The sequence below is a fragment of the Juglans microcarpa x Juglans regia genome, chromosome 7S, assembly GCF_004785595.1.
Source record: "Juglans microcarpa x Juglans regia isolate MS1-56 chromosome 7S, Jm3101_v1.0, whole genome shotgun sequence".
Taxonomy (NCBI): domain Eukaryota; kingdom Viridiplantae; phylum Streptophyta; class Magnoliopsida; order Fagales; family Juglandaceae; genus Juglans; species Juglans microcarpa x Juglans regia.
Window position 1 is genome coordinate 18573401 of NC_054607.1, and position 11118 is coordinate 18584518.

Consider the following 11118-nt stretch of genomic DNA (forward strand, 5'->3'; position numbering starts at 1 on the left):
CGAACAAATCATAGCCTGTCATGCCACAACCCCACCCCAAGTTTTTATTAATAATATTATGACTTGTATTTTAACGTTTTAATAGAAGGTTTAAATTATATAATTTATATTTTAAAAAAATTAGTTAATAATATAATTAGAATCTTATTAAAATCTTATAAAGAATAAAAATTTCTTATTTTTAAGTAATGTGGAATCTCATATATCACTTATATTTATACATATCATATAGGGTATTACAATTTATCCCCCTTAAATTCTCGACATCTTCATCGAGTTTGTCTATTGTAGGTAGCACGGCTCATGTCCCACATTTTTAGTTGAGATAGGCTCTGATACTATTTGTAATGTCCCAATAGAAGGTCCAAATCATATGGTTTATATTCTAAAAGAACTAGTCAATGATACAATTAGAATCTCATTAAAACCTTATAAAGAACAAAAATTTCTCCTTTCTAAATAATATAGAATCTCATACACCACTTATCTTTATCTATATCATATGTGGTATCATATGTAACATAAAAAGTAGTACCCAAAAAAAGTCACTAGATACATATATGAAGGCTGAAGGAAACCCACCCTGAAGGCTGAGAAGGATGTTAACCACAAATGAGAGTGAAAATGGAGACAGGAATATGCAGACAAAATCAGTCCAACAAAAGATCTATTTGAAAAAAAAAAACAAATTCTGATATACAGACAAAAAGCTAATGATGGCAGAAAGTTAAGATCATAAAAAGGAGACTCGAGCTCTATGATTATCTAGTATGTGACGTTGTGAACAGTCATCTGTGTCACTAATACTCATAAAAGTAGTATTTTCATTATTCACATGAATAAATATTGTTTCTGTAAATATCCGTGTTTATGAATAAATACTTTTATGAGTATTAGTACACACAGATGACCTTGTGTGAAACAGAACTTGCATATTGCTTGTTAACCTTTGGAGCAAGTGGCATAAATATGGAAGTGTATGAAATACATTCCATGCATGAGTACTAAAGCCATAATAAAAGTTTTTCTTTCTAGTATTTTAAAGTTCTCAAGAATTTAAACCCATAATATGATATTAAATCAGCTTTTTATTCAAATATAAACCATTGATAGCATTCATATATTTATACATCATCAACTACATTCATATATTCAATTAGTTTGGTTTATTTCTATGACTGAATTGCTTTCCTTTGTATTGAGTAGTAGGTTTCGAATTAAAAGTATTATCACTATTCATTTCACAGAAACTTTTAGACAAAGAGAGGCCAACTCATTGTATTCTATATCAAAAAATTTGATTACAAATCAGATGCATTTTTCTTAAATAAGTCACTCATGAATGCTAAAAGATGGAATCCGAGACTGAATATTGTGTCATGAATGCTAAAAAAATATATATTTTTTCAAATATTTTAAACATGGTTTAAATTCCTATTAAATCTATGAAACGTAGCAAATATAAACTTATCCCTAATTTTCTGTTCATGCGTATGGTGTGCGGTTACGAGTGAGTTCTTTTGGCGTCAATGCCAAGGGCAAACCACCGACTTCACAATGAATATGGAAAACCCAATCACCGGTACCAAACTTGATATTGAGTCCTTCAATCACTGGTACCAGACTTGATATTGAGTCCTTCAATCCCCCAACGTTTTGCACGTTGGAGTCATATATGTTTAAAACTACTTCACATAATTAGAGGAATGATAATTTCCATATCTCATAGAACATCAAAATTAAGTGGCAAAAACTAAAAAGGGTGAGTACGTAGTGAGTAGTCAATAGTAACAAAAGACCAAGATTATTTATTTATTAAATGAGGAGTCTCATTTTTATTGTTAAGGTAACAATAAAAAAAAAAAAATTTATATAGGAAATAGACTTAATTTCATTCATGAAATTGAAGTTACAACTGTGACTAGCCAATACAGAGAAAACTCAGATTACAAACCAAACTACTCATCTGTTGAATGCTTACTCGCATACAAATTTCTTTGCGACGGATATTGTTTTAACTTCTAGAAACTTTCTACTAACAAAACTGGTTTGTTAGAGAGTATCACTCTCTGTAAAAAACAGAGATCACCATCCCCCACCTCCAAAGGAGGAAAGGGTATCCAACCCCCATCCTCCAAAAGGAGGAGAAGGAAAAACCACCCCCATCCTCCATAGGAGGAGAATGAAAACACCACCTCCATCCTCCAAAAGAGGAGGGGGTTCTCCTGCTATGAACAAAGTCCAATAGTCTATTTCTTTTATTTCCAAATATAAATAAAGAAACAAATTACAGACACTTAAAAATACTGCAAAAACTGAAAATACACTAGAAAATAGGTTGTTGTGGCATGTGAAGGACACGCGCCACTCTAGGAGTATGCCGGGCAGTCGATTTTGAAGTTATCAGAGTCGCTGGCCCTAGAAAGGTTGCGCATGGTGTCAACGGAAGATTTTTCGCTGTGGCGCGTGGAAGCCATGCGCTTACATTGACCCGCGCGTGTTGGTTACACGCCGCTCCTTTTGACGTAGCGTTTGGTAGTCTGAAAGATCAGCGGCATAGCAATCCCACGGTGGGGCGCATGGTGTTCACTAGCCACTGGAAAACCTCCAACCGGCACTTCTCCTTTATTTGACTTGAAAAACAACACAAAAACAAAGAAAAACATAGGCTAGAGAAGAAACATACTGAGCTGGGAGGAGGAGGAGGGAGGGGGGAGGAGCCGAAACTCCCACCCCCCCTCTGGCTTGTTCCAGTTTGGATGAGTTTCTAGAGTGAAGTCAGAGGTTCTCACTCTAGAATAACTGAAGAGCCCATAGAGAAAATAATGAAATCTAAGGTAACAATAAAAAGTAGAAGTTGAAACTTAAAGACGAAATAGAAGGAAACAACTCAACAAAAACAAAACTTTATTGTTACAATCCACATCAACCTATACTAATCAACAATAAATATCACAAAGACACCAATACTAGCTACATCTAAAATTATGGTCCATTTATTCTTCAATTGCTTATGTTTGTTCCACTCTAAGACGAAATAAAAGGAAACAACTCAACAAAAACAAAACTTTATTGTTACAATCCACATCAACCTATACTAATCAAACAATAAATATCACAAAGACACCAATACTAGCTACGTTTAATATTAAGGTCCATTTATTCTTCAATTGCTTATGTTTGTTCCACTCTGACGAAGCGTTTTTCTGATTAAATTAAGCTCAGCTACAACATCTTTCATGTTCATTCGTCCTTCAGGCTGTTCAGCTGAACATGCAACTCCAGTCCGAAAAATCGAAACCAAGCACTCTTGAGTTTTGTTTCTACTTGTAATGTTGTTATTTTGGCCATTGTTTCTAGTTGTCTCTTCATCCTTTTCCTGAAAAAGAATTGGATCCGAAATCCTTTCTACTCCTTCAAACAAGGCGGTCTTGACAAAGGAATGCAAGCTTCGAGTGCCCTGAAAAATGTCATCAGTGGGTGTCTTTCCTGTGAACATTTCTAATAGAAGTATCCCATAACTGTACACATCACCATGGGTTGACACCTCATTCCCCACACCATACTCTGCAATTTGAAACATAGACTACATTAGAATGCAACATTAGTTTCAAAAAAATAGAGCATTTATGTTAAGAAAGAAAGGATAGAAAGGTTTTTTCACCCGGAGCAGCATAACCAATAGTTCCCCTTAATCCAATAGTGTTGGAGTGAGTGATAGAAGAGCTATGGTTGCTTCCAGAAGAGAATCTTGCTATCCCAAAATCACCAATGTGTCCAATCATTTCATTGTCGAGAAGAACATTGCTTGGCTTTAGGTCACAATGAATGATTTGTGTTTGACAATGATAATGTAGATATTCCAATGCGTTCGCAACATCAATGGCAATATCCAACCTTTGAAACAGATCTAGATTTCTTTGGTCTTGATGCACTTCATCTTCTGTAGCAGTTGGATGCAACCATTCTTCAAGGCTTCCGTTAACCATGAACTCATAAACTAGAGCCTTAAAATCCTTACCATGGTAATCAACACTTGAACAAACTGTAATAACCATTACAAGATTTCGATGTCTAATGTTTCTCAAGGCTTCACACTCAACAAGAAAGCTTTTGAAGGCTCCATAGCGCACAAGGTTGAAGACCTTGACAGCAATTAAAGTTCCACTCTCATCAAGAACTCCTTTATAGACTGATCCAAAACCACCCACACCAAGCAAATTTGCTGAAGAGAATCCATCTGTGGCTTTTAGGAGACTTTGGTAAGATATATTCAAAAGCAAATTTCCTGAAGAACTTGATATTGAGACTTCTCTTTTCTTTCTCAACCAAAAAACATACAAAAAGTACAGCACTGAAGTAACTCCTAGTAGCCCCAAAACTGTAGATATTATTAACTTCAATGCTAAGGTCAATTTTGTATTCCTAGGCTCTTTGAAGTTGCATTTAGGCAAGTGCATCTCAGGAAGTCCCCCACATAGTTGATTATTTCCTGCAACTAAAACTGAACTTAAATTCTTGAAAATGCCATCTGTTGGTACTAGCCCTTCGAAATTGTTGTATGATATATTTAAAAACTGCAATGAGTTGCTAGCCACAAGAAAGTCAGGGATTTTTCCCGATAAATTGTTCTAAGAAAGATCTAAGTTTTGAAGTCCTCTCAGAGACCCTAAACCTAGCGAAACAACTCCTTGGAAGAAGTTTCTTCCCATGTATAGATTCTCAAGCTTAATGCAACTGCCAAGACTGCTCGGAATTTCACCAGATAACATGTTCCCTGAGATAAATAATTCACCTAGATTCTTAAGGTTTCCAACTTCCATGGGAAGAGGACCCGTAAGACGATTTTCGGACAAAGCTAGGCTAATTGATAAAGACGAGAGACCAAAGATCTGTGGGGGTATGGAACCATTGAGATTGTTACCATGAAGGTTTAGTAAGACCAAAGATTTGCAATTGCCTAGACTTGAAGGGATGCTTCCACCAAGATTATTTCTACCGAAAGAAAGCTGAAGTAACAAAGTTAAATTTCCAAGAGAGTGTGGGATGTTGCCTGAGAGATGGTTTCCGTATAGAGTTAGTTCCTTTAACCTATAAAGCCTTCCGATAGCAGCTGGAATGTTACCCGACACTTGGTTCTCACTCAAGTATAATGATTCTAAGTTGACAAGATTCAAGATTCCACTTGGAATAGTTCCATCTATCTTTTTTCGAGCTATTGAAAACATTCTTAGAGTCAATGACAAGTTACCAATGCATTCGGGTAAGACACCACCAAAATTGTTTCTTTGTATCATTAAAACCTCTAACATGGTGGCGTTGGTCAAAGAGCAGATAAAACTCAAGTCCTGATCAACCTCTCCACTTCCCCCCAAATTGTTTCTAAAAGCAGTAAAGAAATTCAGCTTATGCAACTTTTCCAAAGAAGGCACATTTCCAGTAAGTTTGTTTGATCCAATTTGAAGTTTCTCCAAGTTTGAGGCATTGGATATTGAAGGAGGAATGTAACCAGTAACTTGGTTACTTGAAATGGAAAAGTCTCGAAGATTTGGAAGAGTTATGCCCATTTCCAACAGAAGACTCCCTCGCAATTGATTATGTAACACATTAAAAACTGTAATAGAAGAGAGATTGAAGATTGATGGAGGGATGGTACCTGAAAGCTTATTTTCAGAAAGTATAATAGATGTAAGATTTATGAGTTGGCCTAGTGCATTTGGAATACTCCCACCCAAATTATTTGAGGATAGATAAAGTTCTTCAAGTGAAGATAAGTTCCCAAGAGATGGAGGAATACTTCCTGTTAGTTTGTTGTTGTTTGCATGAAATCGTCGAAGCTTTGACAAGATGCTAAACTTAGTTGATATAGCTCCAATAAATTGGTTATAAGAAAGTCCGATGAGTTCGATGTTAGAGCAATTGGATAAATTAGAAGGGATTCTGCCAACCATCAAATTGTTCTGCAAAAATAACGACTTCAGTCGATACAAAAGACCTATTTGTGGAGGGATTTCATGACCGAAGCTGTTGTTTTGGAGATGAAGAATCCTTAGAAAGCTCAAATTTCCAATGAAAGGAGATATAGAGCTTGCGAGCTTCAGAGATGCCAAGGGCAACTCAATGACCCTCTGGTGCCGATGATCGCATGTAACACCATACCATAGGCAAAAGTGGGTGGTTTCATTCCATGAGCTGAAAGCCATGAAAGGATCATGGCTTATTTTGGCCTTGAATTCAAGCAAGGCTAGTCGGTCTGTCTCATTCCCGACCATGGCATAGGTACTGCAAGAGCCAAAGCACAAGACAGAAGCAACAACAAGGATACAAAAAGCAAAGCAATAGAATAGTGAAGTACCCAAGGTGGGAATTTGCCCCATTTTGCCGGGAAAAACCTCAAGAAGATGAAATGAAGAAGGCTAAAAACTTCTTGTTTCGGCAGCTCAAGGGATCATAAACAAATTCCTAGAAAAGAAAATGGACACTTCCTCTCAATTCTTTTCCCCTAACATATAAGATTATATAGCCATACTATCTTCAGTGCATCTTCTTCAATTATATATGACAAGATAATCAGTGGTGTATGTATTTGCTTGTACACTTGATATTGATAGGTAATTAATGTGACTATAAAAACGCTCTAATTAATAATCCACAATTGACCATATATGTTGAATCAAATAGTAGGCCGGTCGCCAACCTTTTATTCGATCAATGGATCATGTTCTTGTTTTTTGTTGCATTGCATTAGAATTCCTAATTTTAAAATATATTGGACAAAATCAGCACAATAAAGTATATAGTTCTATATATATGAAATCCCATCATCACGTTAAGGAAATGTTATATATTAATCTTCACATATATATTGTCCAGTGAATAATCAACTACTTCGTAGTTCGTACCAAACTAATTATATTAATTAGGATATTAAGGTGATTAGACACATTTGATTATTTAATAATTATTGATGTTAATAAAATAAACAGAAAAAAAAAATAAAGAATGCTACTTATTACTAATAATAACAACAACAAAAAAAGGTGGCCGGACTGCACCCCATGATTGGTGTTAGGGTGGTTGGACCATTCAAAGGGATGTATAGGTTGTCATGGATTTATATTATGTCATCCAGTCCAGATTTTAGCTTTTAACTCTCTTTGAAGTTAAATTAGCTTTAGGCATCTCTGTGCCAAGTGGAGCACCTTCGTCTTCTTTCTTCTTATTCTCGGGCGTAAACCAAAATTTTCTGATCCTTTTTTCTCGGTGGGGAACAATACCAAAGTTTTAGGAGGTTCTTCGATCGTTAGAATTCTAGGCGCTACTAAAATTTTCTGATCCTTTTTTCTTGATTTACTAGGATTTACTAGTGTAGCTTTTTAGGTTGGTTGTATGTTATCTCTGGATGATTTTCAGTTGATCCATGTTTTTATATTTTGCGTTGATCAATGTTTTATATTTAAATAAGGGTGTAAGCTATGCTAAACATCTTACAACATCAAAAAGGACTTTGGATAAGCTTCATATATATGCACATTTTATTAGAACCATTAATTGCCAAAATGAATGAGGAAATGAAAGGAAAAACCAAAAGAGTCTACAAATATTGCAAATATTGTTATCACTCAATACCATGAGGGGATAGCTAGTTCCTTCATTGAAAGTGGCCGGCCAACCTACCCGAATTTTGCAAAAAAATGATTTTTATTATTAAAAGTCCAGTTTGGGTATCCGGATTTTTGGGTACAATTTGAGTGTTCAAATTTGCGAATCTCGAAAACCCGGATTGTGATACCCAGCCAAAAGCCCAGGCCCAAGAGCCCAGCCTGTTAAGGCCTAGGGTTATGTCTTCTTCCTTTTTCCACTCTCCTCTACCCAACCCCTCTCTCTCTCTCTCTCATCTTCCCCTTTGTTGCATAGATACCCCTCAGACAGCTCCCTTCCACTCTATGTCTTCCTTTCCTTTCTATTCATCTCTCTCACTCACTCTATTCGCTTCTCTCCTCTCTATTTTTCTATTTCTCTATTTCTCTCTCTGCTACATCTCTCATTAGCCACTCCAAACCATCGCCATTTGTCGCCAACATTGTGTACTCACACCACGACTGTAGGGGCTCCATTGCACTAAACACTCCCCCGGCCTCTCTCTCTTTGTATCTCGTGTTGTCTCTATCTCTCTCTCTCTACAGTTCTGCAATCGTGATCGAAAGAGGCCGACACTCCACGTCTAGCCATGTTGTTGTCGCCATGTGCTACTAAACTTTGTTACTTGCTTCCGTCGATGTTGTGCAAGCTGCCAACGTAGTCCATCATACTGGTAAGCCATCCTAACCTTTATAGACTCCTCATTTTCACTTTCTGCCTCTATCTAGACCTCTCTCTCTCTCTCTCTCTTTCTCTCTCTCTCCTATTTTGTTCACAGTCGTCGTGCACCACTGCTGCCAAAGCCTGCACTGCAATAATCCTTTACCATTGCCGATTGCCTCTCGTCACTCTACTTTGGAGAAGAAGATCGAAGCATTGGCATGCATCCAAAAATTTCCCCACCGCACGAAGTAAGTGGCTCTCGCCACCAAGGTCGAGGATGGGTGGTAATTAGGGTTTGATGATTATGCTTGTTGTTCACGTGCTTGCCTCTATGATGATGGAATGTGATTGATATTGTTGCTAAACACAATCATCTTTGTTTCACACATATAAAATTTTGGTATCACATGCTTTAACATTTTGCTTAAATGATTGTAGATCATGTTTTGCCTCTGTATTGTGAGAATCTTTTGTAAACCTGGTTGTTGAAATCATCCTTGAGGTTAGAACAATGGGCTTATGGGTTAAGGGCTTGCTTGGGCTGTTGTCGACTGGGAGCTTGAATTTGTGGATGTGATTCTGTGGGAAGTTGTATATTTGTTTGTGTTTGCCAATTTTAAGTTGGAATAGCTATGATGTGTATTGTTTTGGATTTGATCACTATTGCCTGTGTTGTTCGGCATAAAGTTCATTTAAATCGAGACCATGGTGCGCACATTAATAAAATGAATGAATTGGCTTATGTGGGTGTGTGTATATCATGAACCTAAGTCGAGATGAGACATTATCTCGGTAGAGCTTTTATAGTCACTTGGGAGTACATAATACTGAGTGACATCACCTGAGTTGTTGCTAGGCCAACTGGCTTAAAAAAGATGGTAACGCTATCAAGTCGATGTCATTGCCTCTCTGTTGGTGGAAGCTAAAGGATGCTTGACCATCACTTTGTTATGGTCAATATAAGGGAGATTGTGGTGCAGATATGAATTAAATTGGATGTTTTAAAAATGGGCTTTTGAGTTTGTTCTCAAGTTGCTCGGATGGCTTGATGCCCTCAAGTGAGTGGTTGGTGTTTGTGAGTTTTTAGCATTGTTACTCGGTAAATGTGGATTTTGATATGTTGCTCAGAAACCTATAACTTGGTATATATGAGTTAATTTTCTTTGCATCTATAAATTTCAAATCTTCATTTCCGTTGCACTTGCATCTTTGAGTTTCGTCTTAATTTCACTTATTGAATTTTCTAGAAATCACACAGTGGTAGTCCCACCTATGGTCCCACTCCTCTAGACTGTAGATTTTGATGCAGAGGAAGAGTTTTGAGGTGGTTATGAGCACAGAGATCCAGCACCGCTAAAGGATTGAGGATTCAGGCTTTTCCCCATGTTTTGATCAAGTGTTGTATTTGATTATTTGTAATGAGACCAGCTGGCTATATTATTCTTTTGCACATTAGTTTATGACAAGATATTATGGTGTGATGTATTTTAAATTCTTTGGTACTTATAATTAGAATCATTTACGACCCTTTTAAATTCCGTGGATATAAGCACGTTGTCGAACCACGTAAATCTTTGTGTCATGTCTATGATTTTCTCGATTGTCTTTAGTTTTGTTGCATTGTTTTTCAAATGAATATTTATTTATTAGAAAATTAATAAGAAAATGGAATAAAAATTAAATGGTGGGGAAGCCAAAGAAGAAAATAATGGTTACCCAAAAGCAATAAGCAGATGAGGAGTCTTATTTTTATTGTAAAGGTAATAACAAAAAGTAGAAATTATTAAGCTTACACACGAAATGGAAGGATGCAACTTATTAAAAACAAAATTTTATCATTAAAAGCTATTAATATATTGTTGAAAATATTTTCGATTGCCTCTTTTCGTTCCACTCTTAAAAGCTTTTTTCTGATTAAATTAAGCTTGATATTTCAAATACAAGCCTAATTGCTAAATGTTCAAGACTACTATACTAAAGATTCGTACCTATCACACTGAAAATTTTAGCCGACTTCGATAAAAGTAGAGTCTAACTACCCAAATTTTCAAGCCTATCGTACTAAAATTGAAGTCTAGAATTATGGTATTGTACCTAGTGACTTATGGATTCGACCCGTACTTGGGTTTCGGTAGGAGTCCTAACGCCTGGGTGTTGGCCGCTTGGGTCAAACACCCCTAGCACAATGTGGAAGCAAGTGTGTGCAAGTATGCAATATAAAAGTGTGCAGTTAAGTCACAATGGTAAATATTAAGGGCAAAAAAAAATACGAACATTACCATAAGTTAAAATTACATCACCCGGCAAAACCATAAATCACCAGTCTCCCAAACACTGACATAAAATAATACAATCATCCGCTAAAAATAAAAACGTCAAATCAACACTACTCCCAAGGGAAAAAGGCCCTCAGTCTTCACACCTCAGGCGAAGTTGAACCTCCAAGGTCATAACCATCCTCTACATCAGAGTCTACGGTTTCGCAGAGGGGACACCGTAGTGAGATTTCACAAAATTTCAGTAAGTGAAACAAAAAACTAACACCCAAAAATACTAGCATGGAAAAATATGAAACTATATAAAAATGGAAATTTCTGAGAATGCTAAAATTTACCATTATTATGACATCAGTACTAACCCAAATTTCACAGAAAAAACCACACACTCAAAATCACATTTTCTTTTGAAAAGTCACCATTTAATTAAGGTATACACCATGGTCTCCCCTAGGGACCATCCAAAAACTTTGGCTCCCTTAGTCACACGACGAGTAATGACTGTGCATGTGACTTCATAATGAGTGATACTCAGCTC

At 36.5% G+C, this 11118-nt stretch overlaps 1 pseudogene; it reads right to left on the reverse strand.

Moving 5' to 3' along the window:
- Positions 1–3166: 3166 nt before the first annotated feature.
- On the reverse strand, positions 3167–6414 carry LOC121240890 (annotated as a pseudogene).
- Positions 6415–11118: the final 4704 nt, after the last annotated feature.